Here is a 17,560-nt window from a genome sequence, read left to right as displayed (position 1 = left end):
TTCATTACATTTCAACATTATGCATGCATCAATTCTTATTTTCCAAAGACTTTTTACAGATGCTGCAAAGTGAATCCAGGTGTTTAAAATCACTGTAATTAGTAATTAAATTACATAAAAATGACTGTTTACTTAGGAAAATATGTAAAAGCTAGATTAATATTAATTATAAGAAATCAGGATGATTTTCCCTCTTACTTTTTATTCACTCTTTTTATTGACTATTTATTAGGTGTATGACCCAATTAGAAACCTTCAGCTTTTCCCACCTAAAACAGTTGTCATTAGAAATCCTTTAACATATTTTTATAAAATATTTCAGACAGCAACTCTAACTAGCACATAACTCATATTTACACAATGCAATATACAGCAGCATCATGAATAAATTCATTGGTGAATGAGATATAGAAGATGGGAGAATGGAATCAGAAAATGAAAAAAGGAGGGCCATATAAATGACATAAGTCAGTTGCTTTCCTAAATTACAAAATTGTTAATAATAATAATTCAGTATAGGAAAGAGCTCAATTCTGTGCCATTAGCTCTATCCCCAGATAGTAATGTGAAGGTAGGGAAGAAACAAACAAAAAAAAAAAAGTAAACTACACTTAATTTTACCAGCAAGATACCATTATTTTTCTGTTTTTCTTTTAAGTATTTTTTAAAACTATATACTACTTTTCATACTATTGAAGTGATACATAGTTGTTTTAAGAAATCTGGACATAATAACATCCTACAAAACATTTAAAACATCTGTAATTCAAGAATCCAAAGACAAAGACCAAACCTATCTATAGTTGTTTCTTTCTTCTATCCATTTTTCTATACAAAAAGTATGTAAATTATAACCTACTTTGTAGTATGCTATGAGTAAAATTTTCTATGTGCTTCTTTCACTTATCAAACTACATATTCCATATAATATTTAGTATAATATTATACTTTCAAAACATTTAAGAGCTATATAATACTCTATCCTATTGCTTCATCATAATTTATTTAAAAGTTATTTCATTAAAGGAATTTAGGCTGTTTACAATTTTACACTTGCATAGACAATGATTATCATCATTTTGAAGATTTATCTTTGTTTTTTAGTAACATTTCAGATTTCCTTCTTTAGAATATATTTCTAAGAATAGATGTCTTCATCAGAGGTATCAGTTTTTTAAAAGGCTTTTGATATGCACTGTCAAACAATTTTCCCAAAAGTTTGTACATATTTATGATTCAGCAGTTTATGAAGGTAGTTCTTGATCATGCTCTAACTTTATGCTTCAAGAGTGTGGTGACATCAGCAAAATACAATCTAGTGAAGCAATTTTAATGCCTTTGCAATTTAATATTTTTATATTTAATTTAAATGTCATATATTGAAAGGCTTGAGAGATCGTGTCAAAATGTATTCACAATTGTTATTTCCTCTACTTTCCAGTTTAAAAAAAACTGTGACTATCTTCTCCAATTTTATCATAATGCCACTTGACTCAGAACTGTAGCTCCACATACAAATTTTTTTTTTAAAGAAATGATAATATCACAAAGTGTAGGATTTAGGCTGGGGCCAAAGCTCAGTGGCAGCACACATACTTAGCATGCATGAGGCCATGAGTTCATTCCCTACCACAAATGAGAAAGAGGGAGGGGGGAAGCAAACAACAAAAAAGGAAAGAAAATATGGGATTTAGAGTATTGGAACTCAAAAAGTAATACCCCAAAATATGACACTTCAGACTTCCTGCTTAAAGTACATGGGGAGCAGCAGATGCATGGGAGGGCTTTCTCTAAAGTCCCCTTATCAACCAAAAGACCTAATCTACCTTTGACTACTTATACAGCTCATTGGCAAAGATCTTGTCTAGCTAGGCACAACACCCTGGGTTGGATCCCCAGCACTGGGGGGAAAAATCTCTTAGGGGAAATACATCACAACAACATTAGCAACCTACACTAAAGCCCAGAGGACTGTTGTTCTAGGCCATTGTATTTACTTTGGTCCCTGTTACGGTTTATATATTAGATGTCCCCCAAAAGCTCATGTGTGAGACAATACAAGAAAGTTTAGAGATGAAATGATTGGGTTATAACAGCCTTAACCTGATAAGTGTGTTAATTTCCTGATAGGAATTAACTGGGTGGTAACTGTAGGCAAGTAGGTTGTGGCTAGAAGAGATGGGTCATTGGGGATGTGCCTTTGGGGTATATATTTTGTTTTTGGAGAGTGGAAGTGTCTCTGTGTCTGCTTGCTGGGGCCATCTCCCCAGCTGTTTCCTCTGCCAGGCTCTTCCATCATGATGTTCTGCTTCATCTCAGACACAGAGCAATGCAGTTGGCCATCTACTGACTGAGACACCTAAAACTGTGAGCCCCAAAATAAACTTTTCCTCCTCTAATTGTTCTTGTCAGTCTTTGGGTCACATTGGTAATAAAATCTGCTAAATGGTATCAGTGTTTCACCATAAAAATCATTCACTAACCTCTGAAAATGCCCACATACCCAACTTTCCAGGATGGCCAGAAGTTTCCTTACAGGAGTTTGAGAAGTAAATCAGAGGGGAAAAAATCAAAATAATAATGATAACAATAACAACAGAAAATTACCAAACCGTAGATTAGTTTGAAGAGACACACAAATATCTAGAAAAGATATCATAAACTTTTATGAGAAAAGAGATACTAACCATCAGAATGGCCTTTGACTTTTCAATGGAAATACTACAAGAATTATAGAGGCTTCAAAATTCTCAGAAGAAGTTGCCTGTGTTCAACAAAACCATCAATCAAGCATCAGGGCAAAATAAAGATGTTTTAAGCCTGTAAGGAGTCAAAAAACTTTCCCAGGCTTTCTTTACAAAAAGTACTGGATGCAGGTGACATAAAATCCTAATACATAAAAGCATAAAAGTTCCAGGGTGACAGTTATGTCTGGCCTAGAAACAACAGATGAAATTGGTGCCAGACAATGAAGAATTACAACAGGAATATCTCCATGCCAAAAACAAAAACAAAACAAAATCATAGGATGGTTAATATAGCTAATAGATTACTGTATTAAATAGATAATTTAGAAAATTTATTAACAACCATTTAATAGTTTTGTTATATATATTATAGGATATTTGGGAACAAATAGCAATAGATACAATAGATATACAGAAAACAACAACCACCACCAAAACAAACAAACAAACAAAAAAACCTAGGAAAATATTAACTCCAAAATATTTTTTAAATGTGTAAGAAAGAATTTTTTAAAATTGTTTAAATTTGTTCTGATTAGTTATACATGACAATAAAATGCATTTTGATACATCATACATACATGCAGTGTAACTTCTCATTCTTCTGGTTGTACATGATGTAGAATCACACTGATCATGTAGTCATATATGCACATTCTACTATCCTTCCTCCCCTCCATATCCCCTTCCCTCCCTTTGCTCCCCTCTACCTAATCCAAATTTTTAAAAATCATAATACATGTCTTGTTTCAAACAACAGTCATATAAATATTAAAAATATAAATACCATTAATTTCACAAACAACTGTGAAATCTTCGTAAGTAAAATACAAGAAACATCCTGGGACTGCTGAGTGTGATATCTTAAAAAATTAAATTTTCAACCAAGAAAACAATTCATAAGTGAATAATATAAATCATTTCTTACAAAAAACAAGAAATAACTATAAAAGCACAGAACTGACCGCAGAAAAAAACAGAGCAGTTAAAAATGGTAATTATTAGGAGCAGAACTGGATTAGGGTGGGGAGAATAACAGAGATATTAGAAGCCTGTTTCTTTTCATTCTTATTTTCACTTTAAAACTATATCTATATAATACTTCTGTAAAATAATTATTTTTTAAAATATCTTAATAAATCCCATCCTAAAATTTTATTCTTTTATAAGGCAAAATGGGAGAGAGAAGGACAGAGAACAAAGGCTGAGGGAAGTGCCAGGAGGGGGAAGGAATGAAAGAAAGCAAAAGAAAAATAGGGAATAGTCTATAAAACATCTTAGAAAGCAGCTTTCTTAAAATGTTTTTAATTAAATGTAAAAGAGGTAATCAAAGTAATTTAACCTGATTGCTAATTACTGTCTCTGGAATGAGTTAATTGTTGTACTATATTTGTAAATAAAAAATAAGTATCAGTGAAATATAGCTTAATTACTTAGACTGTAGGTCTTCATTTACTCGCCTTATCACCACTGTAATTCAGTCTACTTCATCTCGTGCATAATGTCCACAACTACTAAGCCAAGCATGCTGCCTCTACCCAGCTCAGGTTGATTTCTCAGAAAACCATGTAATCAAGATGGCACTCCCAGCTTAAGTATCTGCAACAGTCCATCCCCTGGGTTTAAAGGTACAGCCTGGCTTTGAAGACCCTGACTCCACCTACTTCTCCTCACATCAGATAAATCTGAACAAATCCTTTATTCTAGTCATTAATGTCTTTTTCTTACACTGTCATTCTCCCTAACACAACCTAGAAAACAACCTCCATGGATCATGCTGTTTGGTCATCACAGAAAGTTTTCTATTTTTCTCTTCAATCTACCTAACTTCTCCCCATCTGTCATAATCCAACTCAAGTGTATCACTATAAGATGTCTTCTATGAAAACTATACTGCATGTTTAACCCTTTACTAAATTACTCACAAACACTATCTTCTCCTCATAGCACCTATTTAAACATGCTCCTATTCTCTAATTTTGTATTGTCTTTTCACTATTTTATTTTCTTACAATTGTGAACAATTGTAGATAGTAGGAAACTTAATGAATTTCTCTATATTCATAGAGATTAAAATCACAAATGAAGCTCCATTAATGCTTTCTGATTAACTGTTTTTTAAAAAATGTTTCATAGAATACAATGCATTTTAGTGCACATGCCACAGACTCTGGATATGTTGAATGATTGATTGATTAACCCACTTTAAATTTATTGAATAAACATATTGTACTTATAAAGCTGTCAGATCCCTTGATTATAGCCTTCATGTTATTTAACCATCACTTTTCATCTTTCTGATATGAATCTTTGCTTTAGCACATATCAAGATATGTTGTCTCACATTCCAATTTTCCAATTTAGAAGAAAATAAATCAGTACATAAAAATTTTTAAAAGACTATTTAGATATATGGGTAATAAAAACGTTCATATCAGAATTTGTCACTAAATTTTCTTCATAATTTATCTCTCTCTTTATTACCAATTAAAATAAAATGGAATTTAAAATGTGGCATAACAAGTATTGAGTGGAAGGGGCTTCAGAAAACATTTCTTTGAAATTCATGTTACCCGAATTTTAATATTTCAGAAATAAATATTCAAACAGAGTTTTGAAATCAAGAAGAATACTATGATAAGAAAGAAATGTCAGAAAAGCTTTGGTTTTACTGGGTGCAAAACTTTATTTCCAGTAGAACAAATATGTGCCCCAATCAGAAACTGTCATTCTAGTTTTGAGAGATGTTTTATTCTAATTCTCCCCTTCTATCTCCATATGACAAAAGGTACATAGATGGGTTGTAGCTACTTAATCTATTTTAGAGAAATTAAAAATATCTCTCATTTAGAAAACTGGCATGTAAGGTCCCTTGTCTCCAGGCAACAAGTTGTCAGGAGTCACACTGTCTTTCTGGAAAGAAACTTTGTCCTAAACAAAAGAACTGGTTTTGTCTCAGTTCCTGGAAATTTACATAACTATATTAGGGAAAACAGAAGCAAAATTGAGTAAGTTAGCACGAATAGAGTGGAGAAGATTTGTATCCCCTTGAAGAGACAATTAAAAACAAAGTTTTCTTTGTCAACAAGCCAGCTTCCATGTTGTATATAAAACACACAAATCTTCCTGCTAGTAGTGTACTTGACTATCATAGCCTTCATAGAACAGTCTTGTTTTGTCCCATTTGCTTTGCACATTTTTTAAACAATTACCTTTAGTAACTTAAAGAGAAAATTTGGCACAGAAAGTTTGTTAAAATGTACATTGAGGCTTCCTGCCAAGGAAACGCTATAGAACAGGTGCTGTCAGAGTCAGGGGGTGGAAGCAAAAGAAGGGAACTAACAGACAGTGTAAGCATAGGAAATGACCCCAAGCAAGGGAGTCTGTGCCTCCTATTGCTCCTACCACCTGGGCCCAGCTAGCAACCAGCCCTGACCAAAAGCCCAACTCACAGGTGTTTACAGATCCCTCTGGCAGGACTGGCCACATCCTCTGCATTTTTTTCCCCCTTTTACTAGAAGATACTATTTTGTGAACTTGTGGTTGAATTTCCTACACCAAATATTGAGGGAATTAGTGGGGATTTTCTAATTTGTTTGAACACTTTTTTTTTCTTTTAAGTAAGCTAAATAATCATTTTTGTCTTATATTACAAATTCTTATTGAAAGGTATCTTATCTGATGAGATACTGTAATTTCTGGATGGTTTATTTGGGCTCTTTTACATTAAGGAAATAATCGAAGCTTTATTTTAATTATTAAAAGTCCATATTTACTTTTAAAGACAAAGAGTCATGTTTTTGCTGAAAAAAAAAATGTGGAATTTTGAAAATGTTCCAAATATCACTGTAATTTGAACTTTCTCATTTGTAAGTTATTTCACCTGGACCAGCTATTGACAAGAAATGCATTGCAGTTAATAGATCAGATGCCATGAGTTATTTCAGACCAAGTATTGATTTTGGAAGAATAGGGACAAACTCCTACACCAAGTTTTCTTGGTAAAGTCCTCAGTGCTCACTGTGACTATGCATCATGGAACACTAGGTAATTGAAACACCCTGGTTCTATTATTCTTATTTCCGCCTCCTTTTTTACTTTATATTATACTTTTAAAAATCTGGCAGTTCTAACCTGTATTTTGACTGATTGCAAGCCAGAAAAATGCCCATTATTCCAAAACAACAGGCAACATGTCTTTCAGAACTGTCTCCTCTTCACTTGGCAAAACATTAAGATTACCCCTGTGAACAGCAGGGCAATAATCAGTTACTCTAAATTTAACAGATGCTTCTTGGCACCCTTGTTCATCTTTTCTTTATTGCTTGAATATTCTATATGTCTAGATGTTTTGTTTTTAAGAATTATTTGCCTTTGGAGAACAAAATATTTTAAGTGACCTTCCAAAACTATTGACTTTATTGAAACTACTATCTTATGATGACTCTTTATCCCTGTGCCACTAAAAAAACCTGAGAGCTGATATGCTATTTTCAGCAGTCCAGGAGAGAGTTCACAATCCTTCCAGAAATTAATGTGCATGCATACACACACACACACACACACACACACACACACACACACACACACTCCAATGGTTTCAGGGAAAATCTGGCAGTAAGGTGGTCATAAAATAGAATATTTAAAAAAAATAAATCCAGAAAACTGTGTCAGAGAAAAGTCTCTAGAATGGAGAATTTTACAATGGTCAGAAAGATAGGGTCCACACTGAGTTTAACTAAACTCAAAGTATTCACACTATGTAATAAAATAATTTTGTATTTCATGAACTATATTACTATATTTTTAAAGGCTAGTCATTCAATTATTTTTTACAAAAGAAGTTAAATTTATCTGCTCAGCCTAATATCTTATCATATCCACTTAATGATCATTACCCTTTTATCTTTGTATAGAAGAAAGCTTTTGTTATGTATTTTTACTATGTATTTCTAGAGTGAGTTAAATGTAAAAATTAGATATACTGGTTATTTCTTCTTTTGCTAAAAATTACCTCCAATTATTTTTCTTTCCTCCAAACTCTTTTCACTTTAAGAGATCTTATTGACATATAATTATTTTTAAATTATTTTAATTGAATTTTTTATTGATTTTCTGTGGTAGATTGTGAATCTAAAAGTAAAGAGGAGATGTGGAAAGGAACTTTGCCATTTGTGATACCTGATCAGAGATAGGAGAGTACAGGTCATACGTAGTCAACTTTCGAGGGAAGTTTAACCCTATTGGGGTTAAACTTTTACATTCCATTTTATGGTTCCATGCTATAAATATTGAGAGACTGCTATGTACAAAACACTGCAATTGATCTTGGGAAACCAAGATGAATTAGACCATGTCCCTGCTCACATAGACCTTATATCTAAGAAATAGATTCTATTTATATTGGTGTAAAGGAGGAAAAGTAGCTCAAATTTCCTAGTTATCTATCATAAGCTGGCACCGAAAATTTCATCAGTCTGTCTTGAAGTCTTTCCAGTTTACCTCCCAATGTTCATGACAATATCTGAATTCCTATATATGGCTCATGAGGATGTGATTTTCCTTTCCTTACTTCAGATAATGTTCCTTAACATAACACTATACTTCAGATATCATGATCTACTTTATAAGCAAACTTTAATATTATTCTACCTTTCTGTTCCACATCATACCCTGAGCAGGGATCCCTAGACAGGATTAGGTGCCAACCTCATTTCTCATATCCCATATTATCCATACTGTTTTACCTATCATGCTATGTCTTACATGCCTCTTTTCTTGACTGATTCCCACTAGACTAAAAAAATTTGAGATGGTTAATATTCTTCACAATTGTATCCTCAATATAAAGTACCTAGCACTTAATAGTGCTCAATAAATATTTATTGAATGAATGAGAGAACTGCTTTCACTTCTGTTTTCCAAGAGAAGACAATATTGCTAATTAGTGTAATCCATGATCTTTCAAGTTAAAAGTAGTAAGCTAAATAAATCTCAAATGATAGCACAATCTATAACTAATTATATTGATTAAAATCTCTTTAAGTATAATTATAGGAAGATTTAGTTTAATTTAATATTCAATAAAAATTGCTAGCAATTTCTAATTAGTTTTTTTCAAATCCATATTAACTTAGGATTCAAACACCACTGTGATACATTTACATAAACTAATTCATATAATTTCTTAGCAGAGTATATGGCTCAAAGTCTTCAATAATACTAGTATAATAGCTATAGTGCTAGTGTAATGGTTTACAATAATGGCAATGATGAATGTGTATCAATTAAATTGATACAAGCTATAAGAATGACATGTATTTAAGATGAATTTCCACACATATTAAGTTCTTTCAAAATATAGGAAAAGAGCCAAATGTCTTCTTTGCAAATAATACTGTTATTTGTATTATAAATTAAATATAATATCAAACTATTGTATTGGGGATAAGAATATAAAATACAATTGTATAATTTTCCGAAGCTTTGTAATGCATGGAATAATCCCCCTAAATGACCAAATATATAATCAAACAATTGACTATAAATGCTTTTGGCAAAAACAGCAGTTACAGAGAGTAAAAGGAAAAAGTTTTCATTTTTTCTAACTGTTCAAATGTCTTTACAAATATTTATAAATGGTCACCAAAAGAGGACTTACCTGGGGTCACATGGAAAAGTCCCTACACCATCAAAAGTTATTTCCAGTGTCCAGCTGGGAGATCTAAAACAGAGAATAACAAAGACAGTTTGTGACAAAGCTGACACATAGTATTCTGGAAGAAGTGAAATCAATTGTGACATTTTTCATTTATTTGTAAATGCCTCTTTGGCAGTACACTCACTCAAAACGACAGTTGCTTCTTGCAGAAAAAGGGAGGTGATGGTAAAATAGAGGAATCCTGACAGATGCTTTAATGAGATTCTGCATTAGGGCTATTCTAACACTGTCACCCAACAAGGAGCTTGCCCTTCATTTTAAATATCATAACTCAGTAATTTAGAAAATGTTATCTCTATAAAAAACTAAGCCAGACAGTTCTTAATAGCCACCACTAGTTTATTTCCCAATATCTTTCAATTGAAGAAAACATCCATCCTAAAGCAAGTACCTAAATGACTGTCAGCTACACAGACTAATTACCTCTTCTCATTAAAAGACTACTCTTTATTAAAAAGAGTAATATGGAGTGTGACTGAACAACTGAAGACACACTCTCCAGTAATGCAATATTTTCTTAGAGGTATCTTTAACTCCATACTTTCAGCAAAGGACAGATCATCCAGACATAAAATCAACAAAGGAACAAAAGAGTTAAATTACCTTTTATACCCAATAGACCCAGCAGACATCTACAGAACTTTCCACCCAAAAGCTGCTGAAAATAATTTTTTTCTCATTAGCACATGGAAAGTTTCCAGGATAGATCGTATGAGAGCCCACAAAAATGTCTCAACAAATTTTAAGAAGCTGAACTCATATTTGGTATACATTTTAACCACAATTAAATATAACTAGGTATCAATAACAAGAAAAATTGTGGAAACTATACAAATGCATGGACATTAAACAACTTACTTTTGAAGAAGCAATGAAGGAATCAACAAAGAAAAAAAGCCTTAAAATTTCTTGAAACAAATGGAAGTAGAAACACAGAATACCAAAATCCATGGGCTAAAATAAGAATAGTATTAAGAGGGAAGTTTATAGCAATTGTTGTCCCTAGTAAAACGGTAGAAAGATCTCAAACAACCTATCACCACATCTCCAGGAACTAAGAGAAAATAAAAGTAAAACAACATTGGTAGAAAGAAATGAATAATAAAGATCAGAACAGAAATAAAAGAAACATAGACTAAAGAAACAATACCAAATATTAATGAATCAAAAGGAACAAGATTAGAATGTTGAAAAACTATCTTCACTCCTAAGTTTGTTGCAGCATATTCACAATCACCAAGAAATGGAAACAACCAAAGTGTTCATCAGCTAAAGAATGTACAAAGAAAATGTGCTAGTAAATATGAAGGAACACTATTCAGCCCCCAAAACAAAACAAAACAAAACAAAAAAATGTGAAATTCTGTCATTTGCAACAACATGGACTAAACAGGAGATCATTATTTTACGTGAAATAAACCAGGCACAGGAAGACAAAAAAAGCATATAGTCTCACTCATATAAATTCTAAAAATGTTGATTCCCTAAAAGTTGAAAACATAACAGTGGCTGGAGAGAGTAAAGGAGGGGAGAGGGTGGGAAGGTATTGATCAATGAGTCCTGAGTTATAGTTGGGAACAAGAAGTTCTGGTGTGCTAATTCACAGCATTGTGGCTAGAGTTATCAATAGTATACTGTATATTTCAAAAAACTAGAAGAAAGGATTTTTCACCATAAAGAAATGACAAAGGAGATGGAAACTAATTTAAATATACAATGTATACATGTATTGAAATATTAAATGGTACTCCAATAATATTTTTTGTTTACACATAAGATACAATTAAATTTACAACAATTTTAAATAGCATCTAGACCAAATACAAGAACAAAAGTATTAACAGCAGTAGAATAAAGAAACTCTGTCTTTAGTTCTATCTCATCCAATAATGGATTTTGTAATTGAGTTCTCTTAACACAAAAATGAGATTAGCATTTCTTCCTTAGTAAGTAGAGCTATTAAAGCTGTTTTGATTCTTAAAATACCTGAGTATCTTATATTCTTGTAATATTTCCAATAAATATGGCAATAAGCACAATTATATTTTCATAGATTACTTGTATTAAGATGGAGTGTTGGTAATTTTGCTCTACTAGTCAATTGGCTAATTTTCAAAAATTGTTCAGTAGAGCTCATAAACAAAACTGCTTGAGAAGCTCAACGTGTGCAAACTCACAAAGGTCCCCAATGCCTTATGCTATCTTCAGTTTACCTACAGCAGTAGTTCTCAAACTTACCTATACATTAAAACTACAAAGAACAATTTTATAAATCTAACTGCAGACCAATCAAATCAATACATATTTTTAAGAGCACCCCAGGTGATTCTCATATACAAGTAGGGTTGAAAATTATTGACCAAGAGTCTGATTCTATTTCCAATAAACAGCTTCACACTGAAATAATTTGTCTTTGCTTGGCAGAGTCCTACTTCATCCTCAATATCTTTTTTTCTTTTTCTTTTTTTTTTACCAAGCAACTCTGAAGAGGAGGACCACATCAGGGCAATCCTGATTAGCTCAGCCAATCAGTGGTATCATTTTCTCTGCCAGGAATTGATTTAGGGGTATATATGTTAACTGCATCTAGCCAGTGATTTTCTGGGGATTTCTTACCAAAGTTCCCTACCTTCTAACAAAACCTTTTTGCTCTTGCTGTTGTGTACGGATGTAATGCCTGGAACTACTCTAGCCACCTTGTGAGTATGGATGAAGTTGGTCTGAGGACAAAACTAACACTGAGGATTCAAAGCAAAAAGACAGAAACAATGGACTCTGCAACAAGGCAACAATGTTATACAGCTACCGAATTAGTGTATCCCACTTCTGGAATTCACACACTACAAAGCACTTTGAAGTTGGAGAGCATCCCAAACACTAAGCCAAAAAAAAAGTAATATATCTCCAATAGATTTTGCTATAGGACTTTAAAAATAAAAAGACTCTACATATACACTCATACACAAAAGGACTATATCCCAATCCTATGTTAAGTCAAATATTTCTTTTTTGTTTACACTTTGAAATATTAAAGTATTATGCAAACTGATGAAAATTTGTTCACTTTTTACTACAAACTGAATATTATCTTACTTTTATTTAATTGATACTATTTTTTACTAAGAATATTGTATATTATATAAATATAAAAAGTTTAATAGTATTTTCAGTCCTATATTTTTTCAGAAGTACTACTTTGTTCTAATATATACATATGTGTGTGTATACACACACAGTGTACATAAAATATTTTCTATGGCATACATAAATACACCCATTTGACTTATGAAATTGTTACCATGCATATAGTTTGGTTGGTTTTGTTTCTGTATCAGAGATTGAATCCAGAGGCTCTCAACCACTGAGTGACATCCTCAGCCCTTTTTATTTTTTGAGATAGTCTCACTAAGTTGCTCAGGGGTGGCTTTGAACCTGCCATCCTCCTGCCTCAGCCTCCTGAAACACCGAGATTACAGGTATGCACCATTGTTCCCAGCAAATATGGAATTTTAAAGTGAAGAGAAATGAGTTTTTAAAAATAATTTATCACAACAATCTCATGACTTCATAATAATCTTGTTTCTAATTGATTCTGTGCATAGCTTGCATTTCTTTTAAGTAGTGTTATATTCTCACATGTCTAGACTACAATTTTGTTTCTGAAATGTATTATTTTCTTTAAGCAATAATTTCTTGGATCAGACAACACTGAGGATACTTTGAAATGATGCTTTATTATAAACCACACAGTTGGGATGAGATTAACTGGAATTTATTCTAAGATCTACCATGAAGTTTTAAAATGGTATATACACTGTACTCACCATGCTCTAATTTGATACTTTAAATCTGTTTACTTCCAAACTCTGGGTTCCTTTGTGTTACTTATACCTCTCTCTACATCCTCTGTGATTCATATATTATTTATTTAATAATATAAAAAATTTACCAATATTTTCATGGAGAAAGAGGAGATTAAACTACCTTTGGTGGATGGGACTCTTTATAGAGCAGAGGACAACATGCATTAGGAATAGTAGAATGTACAAGTAAATAGAAATGATCAAACGGGGAAAAATAGAAATTGTGAGGAAATAGTGAGAGGTCTCCATGGTATAATGCTTTCTCCCACAACCCATCCAATTTTCAATTAATTGATAAATTTATAACTGTCATGGAATGTTTAATGTGACAAGTTTCTTGCAAAAGACAAATGGGAAATACAGTTTGGTATAGGACCAACTGAGTGTGGAAAGATTAAAACTAAGGAGGTACAGTGAAGAAGAAAAACAGTGTTGGGAAAAAAGAAGGGCTGAAATTCTAATATTTTTTTTTGTGGCAGGGGGACTGGGAATTAAACCCAGGAATGCTTAACCACTGAGCCTGTCCCCAACCCTTTTTTATGTTTTATTTTAAGACTGGATCTTGCCAAGTTGCTGAGGCTAGCTTTGAACTTGTAGTTCTCCTGCCTCAGCCTCCTGATTGGCTAGGATTACAGGTATGCACCATCATGTCATGCTAAAATTGTAATTGAGATTCTAATTGAATCTTGGATAGGTCAGGATGAGATATGGGGAAAAGGGATGGGAGGATGTGTCAAGTGAATTTTCACACAGCATAATTTTAGAAACTTTGGTGTACATTTCTGTCTCCCTTACTGTTCTATAAGCACCCAAGAACAGTATTGCATCATTTACTCTTTGAATTATATCAAAATTCAATAAATGATTGAATTTGAGTGGAAGAGCCATTTTAAAAATTAGTCAAGCTCTATGACCCATTTCCTTTTCTATTCAAGTATTTATAAAACTTCTCAGTAATGATAAGGACTTCTAAGAGCTTGAAATCTCATGGGCTGAGTTTGGTTTGGAATCATCTCTATTTTTGGATCACTTTCTTCTATGCAGAGGTTCTAGGGTCAGCATCCTACTTCTCAACTTCTATTCATTAACACTGTTTTGGCAAAGATTACTAATTAATAAGACTAAGAGAGGTTCTGTAAATTGGAAACATTCCAGTATATTTTCTTGACCTCACCTGGAGCTCTGAGCTCCTTTCTGGCATTCTTCCCACTCTAAAAAAAAAAAAAAAAAAGAACTTTTATGACATAGAAATAGATCTGCATGCTTTAAAATTTATAAGTGCTCACATCTGACTTCAATCCTCTTCATCCAAGGACAGGGACCTTACATTATATCTACATACATCCTTACCCAAGGCTGAAGCGGACTTTCACAAAGTAGAAACATAATAAATGTTTGGTGCATTGAACTAAATTATAAATGAAGTACCTATAGCTTGTTCTGTTTCTATTATACTAAACTACCCTTATAATGATTTCATCTACTTTTTGGAGCTTTAAAGTATCCATTAGAGTCAGATACTTTATTTCAGAGAATAGATGAAAACTGATTTTTAGAGTTCTAGGAATTTTTAAGAAGAATTTAATATTTGAAATGTATTTCTAAAGGTAAGTCTTTATTTCTTGCGAATCCCATGTCATTCATAGAAATATATGAAAAGTCTTAAGAACCATCACCATTTCAATTGTAAACATTAAGGAATATTGCATTACAATATAGATAGGTAATTTGGAAGCCCAGAAGAGCAAATAATGATTAACAACACACTCTAGAGGGAGTATAAATTTTAATGGCATAACTCATAAAATCCATGTTTCAAAAGTTACAAAACAGAATAAAATTTACCAAAAAGCAAATAAATCATTTTACTTTGTGGTTTCTTTCTTCATCTCTGATTTTTAAATAATCAACATCATCCTCCAGCGCAAATTAACTATACTTACCTTCAAATAAAGTACAGAAATTTCTGAATTGATTAAAAAGGACTAACTCTCAATTAATTCTCTTCCTGGTAAGTTCTGCCCTCAGTGTTTATTCAAATTTACTTTTAGGAAGATAAAGCAGGATTTAGGGAGGTAGGCTTTACAAGAATTTTATTTGCTGATGATAAGGATTTTATTTCCTGATGATAATGATGCATAATGCCTCTTGAAAGATGATGAGTGAAAAGGTAATCCCAACATCACTCTAGCATTGATGGAAACTCTATTTAAGTGCTGGTCTCAATTTCAAACTCTGAACCAAGAACAAAGAGAATGGAGAAAAAAAGAAAAAATATAAAGAAAACATGCAGAAAGCCATGAAAATAATAGAATAACAACTAAAAAGACTAGAATTTTAGAACTAAATGAGCAAACATGAAAGAAAATATAATGAACATTGGGAAAGAATACTAAGGATAAACAAATACCATGCATATAAACACAGGGCCAAATAATCTCAAACATCAATAAACAAGTTTTTTTTTTTAATAACAGTAGCTAGATGATGTTTTTGATAGCTTATTTGTTTAATGCTTGGTAATACCCTCAAATTGTGTTCTTTAGGTCACATGAACTATGAAAGTCAACGTGCCTTACCTCAATAAATTACTAAACAAATTTAGTCAGTTTCACAAAATAAATGATCATACAGAAGTAGATCAGTTGTCTGGTTTCAAAGTTTAACTTGGTTTCATATTTTATAGTTTATATGCCTACAATGCCAGGAATACTGTGGAAACCCATAATCAGAGAGAATAGGAAAAAGCTAACATGCATGAAAGAGTAAACAGGCTTTGATCAGTACTATTGATGCTGTTTATAAAATTTAGAGGGGAGAAGGAAATCTTTCCTACAGAGAAAATATAAAACATCAATTTGAAGTAACCTCTCATGTGTGAATTTCGATTTGTCTATTCAGTGATTGGCAAACTTTTCTGAAAAGGTTTAGAGAATAAATGTTTTTGGTTTCTTCAACCATATGGTCTTTGTTGTAACTATTCAGGTTTGCCACTGTAATGTGAAGACAATATTAAATAAATGAGCAGGGCTGTGTTCCAATAAAACATAAAAAAAAAAAAAGTGATGGGCCAGATTTGACCTGTGATGGGCCAGATTTGACCTGAGGGCCATAATTTGCCAAATCTTGGTCTAGATCTTCGATTTGAGAAATGATACATCATATTTTCAATATGAAATAGGAAGAAACAACTCAAGCCATGTATGATTTTTGCAACTATATCCTGAAATCTCAGATATTACAATATTACATTTCAATATAATTTCAAACAAATGTGATACATGTTTGTACTGCCAGTTGTTTCATATTCATATAAATTCTTCATTCCATTAGATTGTTTAGAATCTGCCAACTAGGCAAAGCTTTTCCTATCTTTTGTAATATATCACAAAACATCCAAAATCATGAACATGATTAGTAATTGCCGTATCTCTCAGTTATTTCAGCAATAAACCATCTATAGAACTTTCAGTGTTATAAGATGTAATTTTAAGCATTAGTGAACAATTTTTAAAAATTAACTTAGTAAGACCAACTTCTTTTAGTCATGACCAATAATATTAGTATATAATTATTTATATACCTGGAAATATGTCAAGTGTTATACATCTATTTAGCTATTTAATAGTCAAAGCAATTGTATATAATGTCAGTATCATTGTTATAGTCACTATACTCTAATGAGAAAACTAGGTCACAGAGAGGTTATACAGGATGTCGAAAGACATACAGCTAGTTAGTAGCAGAGCCAGAAATTAAAAGTTGGTGTTGTAGGCTTTAGATGCTAATGAGACCAAAGGCACGATTCAGTACTTGCATGGGCATGCTTGTGTACTGGTAGTCTATGCCTATACTATGCCTGGAAAACGGCATTGCTATAAAAGATTATGGTTAAAGAAGAACTGGAAGTGAATGCAGGCATATACCACAACTAGTGGGTATTAAGGGAGGGAAAAGCTCCTGAAAAACTTATACTTAAGGATCCAAAAGTCATCCATTCAACAAATGCTACAGTAAGCACGCCTTACAGACATGGCAATTACACCGATTTTAGGCTCTGGAATCTGATCAATCTATGTTTAAATCCTAGCTCCACTATCTACTAGTTTTAGGACTACTAAAAATTTTTTTTTTTTTTTTAATTTTTTATTGTGGGTTGTTCAAAACATTACAAATTTCTTGACATATCATATTCCACACTTTGATTCTAGTGGGTTATGAACTCCCAC

General features: G+C 32.4%; 1 protein-coding gene across 3 annotated transcripts in view; it reads right to left on the bottom strand.

Annotated features, from left to right (window-relative positions):
* The window catches only part of Naaladl2 (N-acetylated alpha-linked acidic dipeptidase like 2), a 1,254,678-nt gene that overhangs the window by 1,136,628 nt on the left and 100,490 nt on the right, over positions 1-17,560 (bottom strand). For all 3 annotated transcript variants that reach the window (XM_058586183.1, XM_058586185.1, XM_058586184.1), the window contains one exon: positions 9,409-9,471. The gene's annotated coding sequence lies outside the window, so the exon portion shown is untranslated. Of the gene's footprint in view, positions 1-9,408; positions 9,472-17,560 lie in introns of those variants that run through there.

The sequence above is a fragment of the Marmota monax genome, unplaced genomic scaffold, assembly GCF_021218885.2.
Source record: "Marmota monax isolate L192 unplaced genomic scaffold, Marmota_monax_Labrador192_F-V1.1 WCK01_AAM20220418_F8-fsc00074, whole genome shotgun sequence".
NCBI classification, from domain to species: Eukaryota; Metazoa; Chordata; class Mammalia; order Rodentia; family Sciuridae; genus Marmota; species Marmota monax.
Note: the sequence above shows the minus strand (reverse complement) of the source record. Positions and strands in the feature narration are given on the sequence as shown.